We start from the raw sequence: 20,456 nt of genomic DNA, 5'->3' as shown, positions 1-20,456 counted from the left end.
TCCTTTTGGACCATGTATTTCTCCAGATATATGCCCACAAGTGAGATCGCTAGATTATCTGGCAGCTCTCTAGTTTTTTAAGGAACCTCCATACTGTTCTTCACAGTAGTTCTACTAATTTACATTCTCACCAACAGTGAAGGAGAGCTCCATTCTCTCCACTCTCTCTCCAGCATTTATTGTTTGTGGATTTTTTGATAACAGCCATACTATGGCAACCCACTCCAGTACTCTTGCTTGGAGAATCCCAGGGACAGAGGAGCCTAGTGGGCTGCCGTCTATGGGACTGCACAGAGTCGGACACGACTGAAGTGACTTAGCAGCAAAAGCAGCATACTGACTGATATGAGGTGTTATCTCATTGTACTTTTCATTTCCATTTCTCTAGTAATTAGCAATGTTGAACATCTCTTCATGTGTCTCTTGGCCATGTGTATGTCTTCTTTGCAGAAATGTCTATTTAGGTCTTCTACCATCTTTTGATTGGGTTGTTCATTTTGATGATATAAAGCAGCTTGAGATGTTTGTAAATTTTGGAGACTAGTCTCTTGCTGGTCACATCATCTGCAAATATTTTATTCTGTTCTGACTTGATGCTCTTCTTAATGCCTGGGCTAAGAACTTCCAGAATGCCACTTCCTCTCCATTCTATTTATCAAATTAGTCACAATTCTAGCCTGAATTCAAGTGGAAAGACATAAGTCCCACCTCCCAATTTATAGAATATCATCTGCCTATTGTGAGGGTCAGACATTTTGAAACCATCCACCTCCAGGACTTAACAATTTATTTCCTTCCATGTGCCAAGTATACCCATTCCCTTGTGTGTGTGCATGTGTGAGTGCTCAGTCATGTTGAACTCTTTGTGATCTCATGGACTGTAGCCCACCATGGTTCTCTGTCCATGGGATTCTCCAGGCAAGAATGCTGGAGTAGGTTGCAGTTTCCTCCTCCAAGGGATCTTCCTGACCCAGGGATTGAACCCGTGTCTCCTGTGTTTCCTGCACTGGTAGGCCTACACTTTACCACTGAGCCACCTGGGAAGCCCCAGACCCCCAAAAGTATCGTCCCTTTACAGTATCAGCTTCAACTCTAGAAATCCCTACTTTAAAATACGAACAGTGTAGATGAGGGTCCTCTGGTGTGATTTGTTTTACCTCCTTGGATATTGACATTTTTGAGCTAGGGACTTTGAAATAGGGACAGGTTTTCTGTACTCCATTCACTCAACACACAACAGTGAATGGGACAAATAATCCATAGCAGGCTCTCACTCTGGATGTAAGTGGAAAGTAGTAGGAAGAGAAGAATAAGCATCCCAAAGCCATTTGGATACATATATATATTTCCTTGATTAGAACTTCCACTTCCTTTGACGTGGCTCCCCACAGATGTTGGCTCCAATCTCCAGCCCTTACTTTGTCCTCAGAGTTAACTTCACTTTTGTCTAAGAAATGACTCAAGTTGCAGCTCATTAACTTCAGCCTGCATCCTGCTTATAGATTTGGTCCCAGGGCAACTTTTGCCATTATGAACTTCATTTATTCCTTTCAGTATAAGGTGGTATAATTCCTTTAACAACAAGTGTCAAATTATAATAAAATTATTTAGATTAAAAATACCATTCATTTCTTCCAAAGGTAAAACCTTCGCCACCATTTTCTCCTGTGAGGCTGTTGGGGTAAAGTATCCTTAAGATTATTAGAAATCATATTTTTGATCAAGAGACTTTTATGTCTAGGGGAAAATGTTTAGAAATAACATTTTTTTTTTTTGATGTTTAACAAAGGAGTTTACAGCAATCCTTGATTTAAAATTTATCTTAAGGTTGAGTTTTACCGGCAATGGCCTAGATTTGACCTTTGCTCTGAGTCTACTGCCTACTTTCTATTCTTTTTGGTCTTCTAGAAAAACTGAAACTAATACAAAGTTTTATTTTTGAAGTCAGAACATCCTTGCTTCTTTGTGTTTCCTCTCAGTTATCCTGACAAATTGAGCAGTTCCTTTTTAGCTCATCTGGCTTCTCATATACTTTATCATCGACAGATTTTTGTTTTAAACCAAACAAAACCATAAAACAGCTTACATTCTTAACATTCTGCCTCTATATCTCATTAACCAGATCAACAAGTTTTTTAGATTTCCTTTCATCTTTCATGATGCGTTCATTGACTGCTTTGTTTACTATAACTTAGGCCCCTTTCTTTTCAGCTCAAATAATTTCCTTCTTTCCTTTAATTCTAAATCTTATCAAGAAGCTTCCAGCTTCTACCCACCATGTTATCCCCAAATGAATGACACACACTGTAAGATTTTTTGTGTATGTGTGTGTGTGATAGCAATATGTTATTTCACTTCAATATTGTCAAGTAACAGGTAACTTTAAATTTGGTGGTTCATTCAACAACCGTTTTATTCTATTCTATGATTCTGTGGGTTGGCCAGAATGAGCTAGTACAGATTGTTTTATCTGTCTGGCCTGAGTTCTCTTAAGCAGGTATAATCAGATAGTGGCTGGGCTGTCTGTTGCTTCTGTGCTATTCTTTTTGGTCTCTCTCTGTTGTAGCTAAACTTCCAAGGCCTCATCATATGCTCTTTCTAGCAGGACAACTTGGACTTCTTGGCAGCTTAGGACTCTGTGATGGAGACCTTAGGCTGCTAGGTCTTCTTTTTTTTTTTTTTTTAATTTTTTAATTTTATTTTATTTTTAAACTTTACATAATTGTATTAGTTTTGCCAAATATCAAAATGAATCCGCCACAGGTATACATGTGTTCCCCATCCTGAACCCTCCTCCCTCCTCCCTGAGACCTTAGGCTGCTAGGTCTTCTTAATGACTGGGTCAGAAACTGTCACAAGTAGTTCAGATTCAAGGAAAGAAGCATTCCCTCTTCTCATGGTAGACAGTGAAGGGAATGGTGGATAGGTTTCACATTGTCTTTGGAAGTCAGCTAACCCATATAAGGGGTGTTGTGTGTCTTTAAAGTCAAGTTAAACTGTTGAAAAGCAGGGTTATAGTCTATTTTTACTATTTTTATTTCCATTTTAAAGAATAAAAAAATATGCTGGCTTACCCATCTTCTTCCATGCCATAAAGAGAAACAGGATACTAGAAATAAAGTGAGGCAATGTATAAATCAGAGTATTTTTGTCAGTTTGCACCATTTTAAGGGATCACTTGAACTAGTCTAACTGAAACATTTAACTGCCATCTAGAAATTTGCAACAATATTGGAGTTTGTAACAGCTTTGGTTATATATTCTATCCTTATTCCATGGGAGGACTGTAGGCTGTAAGAGTGATATAATAAATTTGTCTTGAAAACTTAAAACCCAGAATACTGGAAAACAAGTAAGAGCATTCAATACCACAAATGATAAAAACAGTAAAATTGAAATTTTTGGAGGATTTGGTGTCCAGAATTAGCAACATCTTAAAATGCACCGTCGAAGATCCTGGCCCCTCACCCTGACAGTTACACAAAGTAGACACTGAAAAGTCCAGTACTACTGAATTTTCAACATTGTGCAAATGGGGCAATATGGCTCATATAGATAGCAATCACAGCTATCTTTTATAACAGATCGCAATTTGGTTAACTGCTCAACCTAGACATAAATTCTAGCAGCAACATTTAATGTTCAATTACTGCATCTCTTTTATTGATATTGAAAACAGCACTTCGTTTCTCTTTGGAGGATTATATTTGCATTATTTTGTGAACATTTGGAAAAGAGTAGACAAACAAGTGAAAGAATGTACTTTTATTCTATGCCTTTCAGGAGAAGGAAATTCAGACTTCTTGTTAATAATATTTTTAATCATGTTGATATCTCACGTATAAATGTTACTCAGATATATTGCTGTACCATATATTATTACCAAGGTGCTGGTTTCAATAAAAATCAAATTATAAGCTCTCGGAATTTGAGTTGATGCCTAGAATTAGGAAGTTTTATGCAACTGCATATGAAAATTATGCATAACTGCCAACTCTAGGTTACTGTAATACCTTTTGAAACTTCCTGAATTATTGAACTGAATATTCTCTCTCAACATCCCTCACTGTAGTGAAAACACCTGTACAATGATTTTATATTCAGGCAATATTCCAGGTATGTTACCATTCTTAAGGTAAAAAATGTGTGAATTTATTTTAGAAATTGAGTAAAACACCTATTTTAATATAATCTCCACTTGGGTAATTACCATATGAAGAGTGTGCGTACCTTTTTTTTCTTTTTTCCAGCTCTTCTAATTTATTATGGTTGCATATTTGTATAGGTCCTAGAAGACACAGAAACTCACTCATTAGATTCCTTGCAATCTGTTAGTGTTAGTCTATGTAAAATTTACATGCCTTGCATGGAATTGATCACTGAATATATTAAGTCTCTCTAGATTAGAGCAGATAAATTTTAGTAAAGAGATCATTCTGTATTTTCCAAATAATTGCATTTGGTTGAATATATAAACTAAGCTTCAGAGACATATTTTTCTGAACTCCAATATGCAATAGTGCAGATGCACAGTAAACCTTGGAGTATCATACAAGCAAATTGGCTCCTGAGCAACAACAGAGCAAATGGTGACTTCTGCACTCAAAGGAGACAAGCAGATGGTGAATAATTCAGAGAGACTCAAAATATTCCAAACTTTGAAAATTGTACAAATAAATCACAAGCACAATACAAAGAGAGGTTGGCTGGTTTGGACTGTTATAACACAGTTCAAATAACTTTATGTGTGAAGAGACCCAACTTTAATCCAGGTGGATCCATGAATCACTAAAATTATAGGTGATTTAAATATCTCCTTAGTCTTGCAGAAGTTCAATATACTTTACAATATGCTGAAAAATACTATGGCTTATGATTTCATGTTACCCCCTGGTTCCAGTTCTACCCTTCCCTTATTCACTGTTGCCAAGTCCCATTTCCCTGCCCAGTACTAATTCAAATATGGAACATACAATTTTCACATGATGTCTCTTACAAACTATTTAAAAAATATAGATGCATTTATGTTACACCCAGATTGCATAAAATACTCAAGATCTATGGGAAAATAGCACTACAATACAAATAGCAAATAAGGTTAAGTTAAATGTTCGATTTTTCCTATGCTTGTTTACACACCACCTAGAATTCTCCTGGGTGCCATTTCTCTCTTATGATACATTTCACACTTATCCCTTTTTATCTGCTCCTATCACTTGATATTCCTAAGACATTTAGATGACTAAAAGGAAGACAACTTTAAAAAAATGTGTAAAATCTGTGAAAAAAATTATCCATGTAATAATGATAGCCTGGGGAAAAGATATGAGGTGTTATTCTTTGCTAAAATCAAGTTGAATTACTTAACCTATTTAAATATTAAAATATTTCAAAAATAAAATTGAAAATATGCATATAAAATACCAAAATCAATCATAATCCGACAGATATATAACTATAGTTAACATTTTAGTGTATTCCTTCCTAGTCATTTGATATATGATTGTCTATCCACTCAGAGATAACTTCAACTAACATTAAAACATTTCTTTACAATAATTTTTACTTGCATATTTGACACTATGCAGGCAAAGAGCAACATACTAATCTATAAAGATTATATCTGAGTGGACCTAACTCTAAGAGAATATGAAAAGAGGCTTGGTGAAAAATAACAGTAGATGGTTTATTATTCAGGCTTATTAAATACATAAAATCTGATAATTCAAGTAACTCATATGAGCTTTAGAATAAATGGATAATTACTTATATTTCTCGGTAATTAAACTGACACTCCTGTTAATAACTAATAAGTACATTTTTAATATCCACAGTCTCTAAATGCAAATATGTCAATTATTTTTGGCTGGTGATAGAACAAAAGAGTGTTTATTGTTCTTTTTTAAACAATCATCAAACACATGAAAATACGCCACTTGTAATTAATAAGGAAATGGCTCAAGAAAAATCTATTTTTCTGGGAAAGTATCTCAAAAATGTCTTAACAAACTAAAATAGTGAAAGAACGACTTTTTCTTCCTAAAATCAAGAACATGACAAAATGTCTTCCATCACCACTTCTATTCAGGACGATACATGAGGTTCTAGCCAGAGCAAGTAGCCAATCAGGCAAGATTAAAAAAAAAAAAAGTCCACGTTTAAAACTGCTTTATTCATAGGTAGTATGAACATGGATAAAGAAAATCTTAAGAATTACACACACAAAAAGTATCTATGAAAACTAATGAGCTAAATAAAGACTCAGAATAAAGATCAACATACAAAAACCAAATGTATTTCCATACTTTAGCAATAAATAACCCCTTAAAAAAAAGTAAAAAATGAAATTAAGAAACTAAGTATACGCATTGTAACAAAAATACTTAGAATTATAGTTGACAAAAGAAGTGGAAAAAGAGACACACACAAAACCACAAAATTTTGAGTTAACTAAAAAAAAAATTACTGAAAAATTTTGTGTCCACTCTTTTATAAGCTCATGGTAATTAAGTCTAAGCAGAGTATTTCAAAAGTTACAAAATATTTCTAAGATACGTAAAGCAAAAGATAAAAAAAGTAAAAAACAGCCTTAAAAAAAAAAAGGAATTTTCACTGCCTGACTTCAAAAGTCAGTATAAAAAAGGTATGGCATTAGCAAAAATGGCAGTGTAGGTAACTCTCGGGGCTCATTTCTCCACAAAAACAGGGGGGGGGGAATGAGCAAAAAGTGTCAGAAACAACTTGTGGGAACTCTGGAAAACAGTGGGAGGTTTACAGGAACCAAGTGAACGCCATATCAAATAAAAGCCACGACTCACCAGCGGTCTCGAAAAGAGGCAGCCCAGGTTCCCAGCGTGCGGCCAGGCTCCACAAAGAGCACAGTAGACTTTCTCGTGAAACTGCATCAGTTTTTCTAGAAGTTGCCTGAAGAACTGCTCTCTTACAGGCAAACTGGAACTCTCTTGAGAGGAAAAGTTTCTATATAGCGGGCGTCCTCGAAACACTGAAAGGCAAGTGAAAAACCTCTCTGCGACCTGGGGCAAAGATTCCTGGCAAAGAACACAGGAAACTTGAGTAACTGAGAGGAAAAAGCTGAAGATAGTGTTTCTTTAGATGAAGCAGGTTATGAGAAATCGCCCGCACACAAGGTGTTTAAAAGCCACACGTATGCCCAGGACTAGGCGCATGCTCAGACAAGACCAGACAAGACCTGGGGGAGAACTCGGGAGCTTTCATCCCGGCCAGATCTTCCCGCTCAAGGCGGGAAACCGTGCTGCCGACTGGAGCGGTAAGCGGCCTTGTAAAGCATCAGAACAACTTAATAGAGCCAATCTGCTAGGACAGAAGGAAATGGCAGCCCACTCCAGTGTTCTTGCCTGGAGAATCCCAGGGACGGGGGAGCCTGGTGGGCTGCTGTCTATGGGGTCGCACAGAGTCAGACACGACTGAAGTGACTTAGCAGTAGCAGCAGCAGCTAGGACAGAAAGGTGTGTATTTTCTTACTTTTTGTTCCAGGCATTTATGGAACTTCTGTTAACATGGCAACTTGTAGCTGTTGCAGAGTTTTCTTTTGTTCCAGGCTCCACTCAAAACTAGCTGCTTTTTGGCTTAGTCAGAAGATGCACGAGAGTAGCAGTCCTGAATGAGGATTATATTGCCTCAAAATCCTGAGACCCACAACTCCCTTTTGTTCTATTGTTTTTCTTTTCTCTCTCTCTCTCTTTTTTTTTTTTTTGTAGGAGGAGCCAGATACAGCTATTTATTCATGACTATAAAAGGGAGAACTTGACATGTCCACACCACTGGACCTCTAGAAACTTTTGTGAGGTTGGTTAAAGGCCCCTGAGTTTTTGTTGTATTTATTTCCCACCCGTTACACAAAAATTACTTAGCAATATGTCTAGACTAGGTGTGCTTCCTGATTACTAGGTCCAATCAACATAATCTCACTATTGTAGTGGACCAATGTGATGTCTTGTGGAAAGGAAAGGGGAACACTGTCCCTACTGACTAGACTATGGAGTAAATTTGTAGAATTCATGTGCTTCTGAGATGCCTTCTAGACACACCATGATAAAACAGCCAACAACATAGGCCTCTGTATATCAGTGTTCTGATTACAGCCCTGGTTCTGTATGTAGTCCATTAGAGTAACCATGCCCACCTTATTTGTGGCAATTAATCATAGTCACTAGGCTACTGCCATCAAGGCTTCCATTGTTACCATTACATTTTATGGGCCACAATTTGATGGTAGTACTTCCGGCTCTAATGTCTGGTCTACAAGCAAGAGCTGTTACAGAGTTTTTCAAGGATGCTGGGGCTTCTCTCATAGATATATCTCTCATAGTCAAGTGAAAGATATGTCCTTTTGGACACTCCAGGAGAAGTTGAGCAGATCTACATGTTATGTAACCCTAACATTAAAATATCCCTTGTCTCTGGATACCCACCTCAACATTATACTATAGCAGTTTTATTAATAGCATTTTAACTTCATTTATTACAAGCTATGTTTGCCCTTTAAAGTGTGTCAAGTTAAATATCAAACCCAGAATCTCTCTTTAGTGGCCAATATCAAATTCAGCCTGACCCAACTTTATATTCTTTTCATCATGATTCAACACGTTTATGACTGAGTCCCATACATATTCCCAGATTTTATTCTGCATAATAGTTTAAAAAATTCAGCTACTTTGGTGAGTAGTTCCCTTCCTTATGAGTCTAACTTTGTACCTTACCCTCTGCGGCCTGATAGGATTTGAGTCTACTTTTAGTCTAAAAGCAAAGAGAGATGGAAATGAATCAGCAGTAGCTTGCTGGTAAACTACCACAGAGGATGCAATTAGTTTCTTCAGGCAAAAGAGGGCTAACCCACTCAGACAGAGGAAGAATAGCTGCTTCTGTTGGTGAAGAAGACTAAGCAGAATTGATAGGTTTTCTGCCCCAGGTTCATCAGGATCCACTCAATATCCTATTCCAGTTTTTTAGAATCCCATTCCTTCCTAAACAGTAACTTCACTTTAGCAGCAGATATGCTATGGGATTAGAATTCAATTTCTGTTGTAATTCAGCCACTTACAGGATGATATTCTGGAACTGGTTTTTCAGAAATTTTGACCCATCAGTTGCAGGAAATAAGGATTTCTTTCAGGGCACAAAGAGAGGATTTTTAGGTCACTAATGCAGAGTTAAAGCTGAGAGTGTTCTTTTCACTACCCACTTTCTCAGCACAGTTCAAATCAACCAGCCAATTACATATACTCCTTAATTTGACTAAAATATTTTAAGGTAATAAATACATGATCATTCAGAATCTTCCTTTTTATAAGGATTTAATTTAGCAAAATACTATTAAGAAACAAGTCAAGAGAGTTGTACTCTACTCTAATTAGTGGAGTATATAGACCACTAAATTACATTCTTTCTCAGTCATGTCCAACTATTTGTGACCCTGTAGACTGTAGCCCATTCAGGCTTCTCTGTCCATGGGATTATCTAGGCAAGAATACTGGAGTGGGTCGCCATTTCCTCCTCCAAGGGATCTTCCTGACCTACTTATGTAACCCGTGTCTCCAATGGCTCCTGCATTGGTAGGCAGGTTCTTTACCATTGAGCCACCTGAGAAGCCAGACCACTAAATTAAATAACATTAATTCATTTTTTAGTAGTCTCAATTTATAATCATTTCATATCAAAATCCAGTCCTCTCTACATTTTCTTTCATTTTTGCTTCCTCTTTTGATGATAGTTCCCTTCTGAGAGAACTGTTATATAATATTGAGGCAACAAAAGTATTAAAAAATCCTATATTACATAGACAATTTATATAACTGACTCCAGTTTATTTGGAAAGTTATTTAAAATTCAAAATGCTCCTAAAACTGGCTTATTCTAAAAAACTATATAGCCAGCCAATACTGATTCATTGGGCCAGTAGCCACTCAAGAATTCTGGAGTTAATAACTGCATGGTCTTGAAATACCTGGCTTACTAAAAGTAGAAGACAGACATAAAGAGACTGGTATTGACCATTTTGTTTAAAATTCTTCAATTTTGTTGCAATGTACATGTTTACAAAACTCTGTCAAATTTTTAAAATGAAAACATCCTAAAGCAAATAACCACACCCTAAAAAACAAATATTTAGTCTTCCTTAAATGAATTTTCTGTGAAGGTATCAAATTACCCAGTAATGCTAACCTTTGCTCAGATCCATCTTTGCTTCTTAAAATATTGCTTCATTGTAATTGATACTGTAAAAATCAACTCTAAAAACATTCACTACTGTATTTAGAAATTATTGTCATCTCACTTTTATAATAACATAATTTTACTTTATAAACTGGAAAAATGACCAAAGATTTGAAAATTAACATACTTCTTGGTCCACATTACCCATCATTTTGAGGAATTGAAGGTGACAGAAGTATAATGGGTAATAACACATCAAATGAAAGATCCATGACTGCTTTGAATATTTAGTACTAAAGGTTAAAACACCTTTTCAGGAATATTTCTTAGCTACAAAGTTCATAATGCAGATTTTAATATTTACAGGTGGGAAAGTATGATAAATGTTAAGAACAAATTAGGATAAAGCAGAAGATATTCTCTGCACTAACTTGAAACATAAAGTAGGTATGAGATCTCGGTATCATATTCTGGTAGTGTAAAACATCATAATACTAAAATTTGCATTTTACATGTATAATATATGCCTGAAATTATGTTATTATTACATAATTTTAGTGACCACTTGATAAAAGACATGAAAAAGGCATGAAGTTACACCCAGGATTATCTTTGGAAGCTCTACTATTGTAGTGGAGGTCTTAAGTGCATAGTGGATATCTTAGCTTAATAGCATTGTGAATACTAAATTTTCTAAAAAAAAATTACTGAGACACTTAATAATAAAAAAAAATAAGAATCAGAGTCTTTCTGAATTATAATAAGCAGTATTAATGAAAGCAATGAATTCATGCTAAAATTTTTTTAGCATAATCTTGCAGCGCCAACAACTAGCATACCATACATACTTAATGATTAACAAAATGTATGAATTAAAACATTGGCTTAGTATGATCACAGCAAGCTATACCTGTGGAAAGATGGGTGAGGAAATCAAAGTGCTTGAGGACTGAATAGGAAGCTAGGAAATACGAATTGAAAAATATGAACTCTCTGAAGTAGGTTTTGAGGAGGCCAGAAAGACTGTACGGGAAAGGATATGTGAATTTATTTTCTATTTTATTGTTTTATTTTTATTTTTTGGAATATGTGTGGATTTTTATTTTTTATTTTTTTAATATAAATTTATTTTAATTGAAGGTTAATTTATTGTTTTTTTTTAATAACAAAAACTTATATGTGAAAAAAAAGTTAACCTGAGGAATCAAAATGAAACAGTATCTTGGTATAAATAAAGAAGAAATGCATTTTAGTTCTTCTGAAAAAATAATGGAAGCCTCAGGACAGGATGTTATTCTGGCCTCAAATAAGATAGTAGACAGCCATTTATTAAAACTAAGAATATATAGGTAGATTCTTTTCAGTTTGTAGTTTGGCATTGAGAAAGTAAGGGGTTTTTGACAATGTTTTTGTTGTTTTCATTTGCTTGTTACTTTTACTGGTGGTTCAGAGGTTAAAGCGTCTGCCTCTAATGCGGGAGACCTGGGTTCAATCCCTGGGTCAGGCAGATCCCCTGGAGAAGGAAATGGCAACCCACTCCAGTATTCTTGCCTGGAGAATCCCATGTATGGAGGAGCCTAGTGGGCTACAGTACACGGGTTCGCAAAGAGTTGGACATGACTGAGCAACTTAACTTTTATTTGCTGAAAGTATGCAGTAGGGGTGGAAAGGAGTTAGGAAAATAACTGTTGTAGGGAGTGAGAACAATAGAATATATGAGAAGTAGTACTTTGAAAAAATATTTATTTATTTGCATCTGTGCTGGATCTTTGTTGCTGCCTGGGCTTTTCTCTAGTTGTCGTGAGGGGAGGCTACTATAGTTGTAGTTTGTGGGCTCCTCATTGGGGTGGCTTTTCTTGTTGTGGAGCAGGGGCACCAGGGTTCACGGGCTCCAGTAGTTGCTGCTTGTGGGCTATAGAGCGCAGGCTCAGTAGTTACGGCACATGGCTTAGTTGCCCCGTGGCATGTGGGATCTTCCCAGATCAGGGATCAAACCCATGTCCTCTGCATTGGCAAGTGGACGCTTCACAAGTGGACTACTTCACCTGAAGTAGTACTTTTTAAATGATGTAAATCAATATACTATTGAAAGGTGTTCTTGAGGGCCAAGTATGTAAGTAGACTTCTTTTATGGTGTGACTTTTAAATTAGTGCTTGCTATTCCAATACATATGATGATATAAAGATATTTAGATTTAGGTGAGGAAAAGGTTCATCCAAACAGGTAGGAAAAAATCCTTCAGTCAAGAGTGCTATTAAAATTATTGTATATTAACTCTGTAACAGTGTGAAGCATTCCAAAGTGAGTTCTGATAGGAGGAGGAAAAAAAAAAAACCAAAAAACTGAAGATGGACAAATAGGGTGTGCATTCATAATGAATACCTAGAAACATATAGAAATATTTCCTATAGGATTGCATTGTGGATGGTTTGGAAATAGCAAAGACTTAAATGGATTCCTTTGGAAGTGTGAAGCAACTTTATGCCCTAATAGGCTGTGATGCATCTCCACTAAGGCTGATTCAGAAATTTCTAATATGTGAGGTCCTATGCAAAGTACAGCAGAGTATCATCCAGAGGAAGGTAAAAATAGTTAAGTATTTCCAAAAATTCTCTAAAGAATTAATAAATGGAAGAGGCTGGTAAGACATTCCAGGCAATATTAATTCCATAGTAATTTGAATGAATTATGTTAACTGACAAAGTATCCAACTGTAGAACACCAAAAATTCTGGGCATAGTCTCACATCCCTTTTAGGTAAACTTGAAGTAAAGTAAGTGAAATGGTCACAGAAACCAAAATCAGGTTTCCAAACTGGAAAAATAATGTTTAGACCATAGTGGATATAAGGTTCTTTGCCAAAACCCTCAGGATTGTGCTTTAATATTCACACAGACAAGAAATGATCTTGGGTGAACTAATGGTAGAGACCTTTTTGTCAGTATGAACCTTGAATGGACAAAGCATTAGTGAAAGAGTGAGCAGAAAAATCTTGGCACTCTGAGAAAGGGAGATAACCTTTTCAAACTCAGGTCTATAAAAAAAAATGGTGGCAATGAAATATTCCTTTAGAAATCTGTAATTTGTATGCTGCATTCACACTGGTGTAAGATTTAATATTATTCTACCTGAGTGGTCTATCTGAGAAACTAAAGTGGTTTCAGGTTGGTAGTAAGCACATGCACCTAAAAAATGCAAGAGCAAATCCTCTCTAGAAAAACACAGATCTGTTCAAGCCCCTATGATCCCTGACATTAACATCAAATGTGAGTTCATATCATATATGAAACGAATCACCAGTCCAGGTTCGATGCATGATATAGGATGCTTGGGGCTGGTGCACTGGGACGACCCAGAGGGATGGTACAGGGAGGGAGGAGGGAGGGGAGTTCAGGATGGGGAGCACATGGACACACATGGTGGATTCATGTTGATGTATGGCAAAACCAATACAATATTGTAAAGTAATTAACCTCCAATTAAAAATAAATTTATATTAAAAAAACATGGGGAAACAAGTTACTATAAACAGAACAAAGGAAATTTAGTCTGCAAGGAGTTTAGATATTAGAATTTCCGCATATGGATGGTAGAATATGAGTTAAAGAATGGAAAAAAAAAAATATATATATATACAAGGCAGACACTAATAATGAGAAAAAGAGATATTGTGTGTAAAGGCATTAAAAGTGATACAGAGAGTGCCTGCTTAATGAAAAAGAGTTTAATACAGTAAGAAACTACATTTAAAACTTCACCAAAAAGCATACTACAATTTAAAATTTTATAAAAGCATAAAAAATAACCACAAATTATGGAAGACAAAACTTTGCAAAAGAGTACAAAAATTGACAAATCCACCTTTATGTGTGGAGATTTAAAATTTTCTCTGGAACCATTGGTAGAATAAATAGCTTAGTAAGGATCAAAGGATTTTAAAAATATTTAAGTAATAAACTTGCTCTAAAGACATATACATATATACTTACACAATAAAATAAACTTATTTTCAAGCATGTAATAATCAAGAACTAACCCTTAATTGAAAGGATACAAAACCACAATTTTATAACTATAATAACATTAGTTTGGAAATTAATTTAAAATTTAATGAAAACTTTTCAAACTAGTAGGATTCTTTTAAATAGTAAGAACTATTTAAAAGAAGTAATTTAAATTTATGTTCATATAAATGAGAATAAAAGAGCTAAGAGGTGATGAACAAAAGGTCCAACCTAATAATTTAGAAAGGCCAACATAGCAAATGAAAGAAAATAGAGGGATAAAAAAAGATAAAAATAAGACCAGGATTGTTTATTGGTTCTTTGACGTTAATTATTTTGAAAATTTTAACATATATATATATATATATATATATAAATATGTATTTAATATATAGAAAAAGAAAACAGAGTGGCATAGTGACATAGCTACAGAATGACATAGCTACAAATGAATGACAGATTAAAATACCTTGAAAGAAAAATAGAAACATGATTGTTGCCTGTAAATTTAAAAATTTAAACTAGCAACCTAATTTCAAAGTATAGATTGTCAAGCATTTTCAAGAAGAAATAGCAAGATCACTTTAAGAATTTTGAATTCATATAATTGAAAAATGATGCTCATATAGAAATTGAATCATTGGTTAAAAATTGTCATGGACAGCATCTAAGAAAACTAAGTGAGAATGTATACATGACATTATTAAGAAAAGAAAATGTGAGTTAAACATTGGGCACCAAGGTGGTATATCATGTATCAGCATCTGTGAAGAGGAAGTAGCAGGAAAGTAGAGACTTCTGATGGGCTTGATAACTGGAGACCTTGCAGTCACTAAGTCATGTCCGACTTGTTGCAACCCCATGGACTGCAGTGCGCCAGGCTCCCTTGTCCTTCTCCCGGACTATTCTGGAGTATGCTCAGATTCATGTTCATTGAATTGATGGTACCATTGAACCATCTCGTCCTCTGCTGCCCTCTTCTCCTTTTGCCTTCAATCTTCCCCAGCATCAGGGTCTTTTCCAGTGAGTCAGTTCTTTGCATCAGGTGGCCAAAGTATTGGAGCTTCAGCTTCAGCATCAATCCTTCCAATGAATATTAAGGGTTGATTTCCTTTAGGACTGACTGGTTTGATCTTGTAGTCCAGGGGACTCTCGAGTATTTTTCAGCACCACAGTTCGAAAGCACCAGTTCTTCGGTGCTCAACATTCTTTATGATTCAACTCTCATATCCATAGATGATTACTGGAAAAACCATAGCTTTGACTATATGGACATTTGTTGGCAAAGTGATGTCTCTGCTTTTTAGTATGATATATAGGTTTGTCATAGTTTTCCTTCCAAAGAACAAACATCTTTTGATTTCATGGCTGCTGCAGCCAAGAAATAAAATCTGTCACTGCTTCCAATTTTCCCTCTTCTGTTTGCCGTGAAGTGATGAGACCAGACATCATGATCTTAGTTTTTTAAGCCAGCTTTTTCCAATAGATACTAACCTCAAAAATGAAAGATCATAAATGCTTATGGAAACCTTAGCAGGCCAATCTGATAAAAGCAGCTCTGACTGGAAGGGGCTTTGCAGATTGTAATTCCTAACATAACTACTTGCACTAAGAACAGACTCTTGGGAGTAAAATTAAGATTGAAAAGACAATGAAGATGAAGGGCAATCAAAAGAAAAGTACAGATGAAAATACATGTGTGAAGAAGATAAAGTAATTGCAGAAATTATGAAGACCCATTTTTGAGTAGTTTATGATTACAATAAAAGAAGCAATATTAGAGCTATGAAGCTCATGAAAACTATCTTCTCTGGAATCTTGATTATTTCTTGATCAGAATGTGGATCCAGAGTTTCCCAATCTACAGACATACCATTGACATTTTGGACCAGACAGTTGTTTATTGAGGGAAACTGTCCTATGCATTGCAGAATTTTTAGCCATATTTTAAGTCTTACTCAGTAGATGTCAATGGCAACCCACCAGTTATAATAACCAAAAATGTCTGTAGTCATTTCCAGGTGTCCCTGTGGTGAAGAGATCATCCCTGTTTGGGAGCTCATCTCACCTCATGAGTGATAGAAAAGAACTGTGGTTGAATTTCATACAAGTTGTGTGAAACAAAAAAAAAATGAAAATTATTAATAAGTAATTCCCCTAACATAGTGAAGTCACATCAGAGTGATGTGTCCCCAAAACACAAAATAAAATAAAATAAAATAAAATAAAAGAATTTACCAAAAAATATTTTAAAAAAACATAAAAATTACAAAATTTTAGAAATGAGATGATATGACAAAAAATGAATTGTAAAAATAAAACTTTTTGTAGAAAAAATGTATTTATATATATATATATAAATAAAATTATGTGTATTTTATGTGTATATAATGTATACTTTTATGAAAATGAAGGCTGAAATAGAAGGAATGAAGAAAACACCATTGGGATGGGAGTGGACTCACAACCATGAAAGCTGTTGAAGTACCATATATCTCACCATCCAGAAGACTAGGGAATTTATCGAGAGAGTTAATACTGAAGTTCTGTAAAGAGCTAGGGGAACTCCACTGCAGCATTAAAATGCAAAAATGCATGTTTAGTTCAAATAGAGGATCCACTATCCATTGCATTAGTGTGCAAGACTACCATTCAAAATTTAGTGAATTTTCCATACATATTTATAATAATTTTCTGAATTCTTATTTTTTCAACTCAGCTTCAAGATATACTTTATACTCTTAATTTATTTTAAGAGATTCTCAATTATAAATTAATCTGAATAATATTTATTATTTTCTAGTTGCTGAAGGATAACACTTGATATGATATTCTTGTTTTAATATTTCCATTTGATATATATTGCTTTAATAGCATTTTCCCAAAATTAGCACTTAAGCAAAATAATTTTATCAGGAAATTCTAATACTCTGGCTTAGTTGGGTGGGGATGCATACTGAGTTAGAAATACTTGAGGTACTTAAAAATTACATGATAGAATTTGCTTTTGAGATTTGCCCTCTGATGAGGTCAGACTAAAATATATATTAAATTATTAAATATTTTTCAAAATAAAGGAAATATATTGTAAAAATTAGAGGAACTTAAACTGTTATTCTGAGAAAATTCTACTTTTGTGATTAAAAAAAGTGCTGTTTTCTTAGAAGAATATAGATGCTAACAGTTAAAACTACTTTTGTAAAATTAGAAGGTATTTATGTAGTAAAAACTCGTCATGATAGTAAAAGAAAAATCATTTTTGGAAACTAAATAGAATGTACAAAATATCAAGGATTAGGGATATATAACAAAGTTTAAAAATATAAGTGAGATATGAAAAAAACAAGAAATATATCAAATAAATAAGCCCCACATGATTACCAATATAGTTCACCAAGCTTATTCATTTGTCTGTTTAATGTATTAATATATTAACTGATTTATTGATTTCTGAATATATAAAGTGAAAAATTTAAAGAAATATTTGTTGCCAAACAGTAATATAAAATTTTCATCTGTAATGGTGAAAACATTTAATCATATACGTTAAAGACCAACTTGAAATCCCAGTTCAACTGGCTGTAGTTTGAAAGTCCAATACTGCACCAGTGAATAACTTGAGAAATATATGTACCAAAAGAAAAATACCATCTTTCTAGTAGTAAAATCAAGGAAAGTAGAATAGAACAGAATGAAATTGTTTTATTCGTTACTTGAAGAGAAAATCAATGATTTTCTAATGGATGTTTTCTTCTTAGGGCAATGTATTTTATGGAATGGTTTCACTTGTCTTTTGTATATTAACGTTTTTAATGAAATAGTAGTCGTAAGGTATACAGTGTATTTTTAATATTTTATTATGTTTCTCCTTTTTCTTTGTAAGTTAATACTAACAATTTAAAAATACTTTTAATTATCAACAAAAGATATGTTGGAAAAATATGCATTCATGTAAATTTTGTATATAATATAAATGTCAACACCTAGTTTAGGTTAAGAAATATATCTGAATTTGGAAAGGCAGTTGTTTTGAAGTTAAGGACAGATAGAAGACTAGAGTATATTATTATCTGTACTTCAAACTTCAAAACATTAATAGATTTAAATGTTTAAAATTATCCTGTCATTCACAACTTGTGAGATTTTTAGTTTTATTTTGGGAAAAAATTCCTTTCTTTAAACTATATTTAGTGTTGATTTCATATGAAAGAATAAAATTTGAAAAGGGTAAAATATAATTTACTTGATGATATATAATACCAAGCCTTTCTGGAAAATTAATATAAATATGATATTTTTCTCACATAGGGATTAAAGAAAATTTGTTTAAAAACTTGCCAAGAGGAAATTTAGTTATAATCTGTAGGAAAGACCTTTATTAATGATTCAACTTTGACAACTTTATGTGAACCTCATAGCACATATACTATGTAATAATACTATGACTGGCTTTGTCTGTTTCCTGTGACTGACGTATCAACTTCCATTTCTGAATCTTAAAATCCCTGATGAATCTGTGTTCTTTCTAATTCTTGATATCTCAGTCTCACTCAGAGATGAAACAGAATATTTTGGAGAACCTTTGGCTCATTGAATTTTGAAGCTGGAAAGGATCAGTAAAACTTTCTTATTTATAAAGCTGTAGATGGGAAATAAGAAGCTCACAGGTTTTAAGTGGCTAAATTATTCCAAAGTCAAATAAAGTTTTTTAGCAATTAGGGTGCTTTTTACCACTAGTTTCTACTTTTACATTTACATTTTCATTCTCTTTGTCCTACCTCAGTGCTCAGAAAAGAAAAGAAAGTACATGAATTCATAAATATTTGTTGAAAGAATAAATTCATTTCATGTACCTCATTGGAATATCTTTTGAATGGAGAGATTCTCTGAGATGGAGAAGAGACTCTTGTTCTGATCTAAGATTTGGTACAAATTTAGGTGCTACATAGTGATAATTTATAATTTATAGACCTCAATTATGTACTCAGTCACACTTTTTTTTTCCTGTGATGAATTGGCTTTTTATGGTAACCTTTGTGTACCTGTTCTTTTTAAAATTTAAAAAAAAAAAAAGAATTTTGAAGTATAATTGACTTACAATATTTTATTAGTTTCAGGTATACTGTGATTTGTTTTATATGATTATACTCTATATAAAGCTATTATAAAGCATTTGGCTATATTCCCTGTGCTATCCTTGTATCTTTTTTTTTAATACCTAATAATTTATGTTTCTTAGTCCTCTTGCCTTATTTTGCCCCTCCTATCATCACTTGCCCACTGTTAACTACTAATTTGTTTTCTGTATCTGTGAGTTTGTTCCTGTTTTATTATATTTGTCAATTATTTTATTTTTTTAGATTCCACGTATAAATGAAATGCTAGATATCTTGAAAGTAAATAAAGTGTTTGTTTCCAAGTAAAAATATTTTGGAAGTAAATAAAGCATTGGTGAAAGAAGAAACTTATTTACTGAGTACCCACTGTAGGTCAGACATGATTTTAGTACTAGAATCCTAATAAAACAGTGGTGGTCCTTTCCCTTGTGACTCACATTTTAATAGAAGTATGCACAGAGCATAAAACAGCATGGAGAAAGAGAAGGTACTCTACCCTAGTGACTCCAAGAATGCTCAGAAGAAACGTGAGTACAAAGGAAATCTTGGAAGCATGTGTTCAGTAGGATGAGAGGATGGGAAAACATCTCAGCAAAGGGAGAAAGACGTGAAGCAGCAGAGGGGCCTGACAGGGACTGCTGGGGAAGAAGGCAAAGATGAAGGGAGAAACAAGGCTAATCTTGAACTAGGCAAACTGTCCGTGTAGAAATCAGGGTGCTGGAGTTGAGGGTGAATTGAGACCGCTATCTCTGGCTATGTGAACATATATCAAGGCAGTATGGAATCAAGGCAGACAATTATAAACTTAAAATGTACTGATGTTGAGATGTCTATGGGACTGACAAAACAATTGGTAATAAGCACAATAGAGAAGAAGAATAGGCTGAAAATTTAGAGTTCAAATAATGCATCACTTCAGCTTACTCTCTTTCCGTGGCTTCCCATCCTCTATCTGCATTATCTCACATAGAGCTGCCAACCTTTTAAAATAAAACCCCACACTATAAGAATAATTTTCTAAAAGATCAGTGAACGCCAAACAGAACCATCTCTTCTCAATACTCAAATATTTAACCAAATTTATATAAAACCTATTACACTGTCATTATTTTTCTGTGACATGGTAGACTGAGACCCTAA

General features: G+C 34.3%; 1 long non-coding RNA gene across 1 annotated transcript; it reads right to left on the bottom strand.

Annotated features, from left to right (window-relative positions):
• Positions 1 to 2,722: 2,722 nt before the first annotated feature.
• Positions 2,723 to 7,155, bottom strand: LOC112579086. The gene is made up of 3 exons (XR_003103490.3): positions 6,819 to 7,155; positions 4,231 to 4,288; positions 2,723 to 3,109 (listed from the first exon to the last, which is right to left on the bottom strand). It is a non-coding gene; the product is annotated as an uncharacterized LOC112579086 (long non-coding RNA).
• Between the last annotated feature and the right edge of the window lie 13,301 nt (positions 7,156 to 20,456).

Source organism: Bubalus bubalis, chromosome 15 (assembly GCF_019923935.1).
Source record: "Bubalus bubalis isolate 160015118507 breed Murrah chromosome 15, NDDB_SH_1, whole genome shotgun sequence".
Lineage (NCBI taxonomy): Eukaryota > Metazoa > Chordata > Mammalia > Artiodactyla > Bovidae > Bubalus > Bubalus bubalis.
This window is presented reverse-complemented; position numbering and strand designations above follow the sequence as displayed.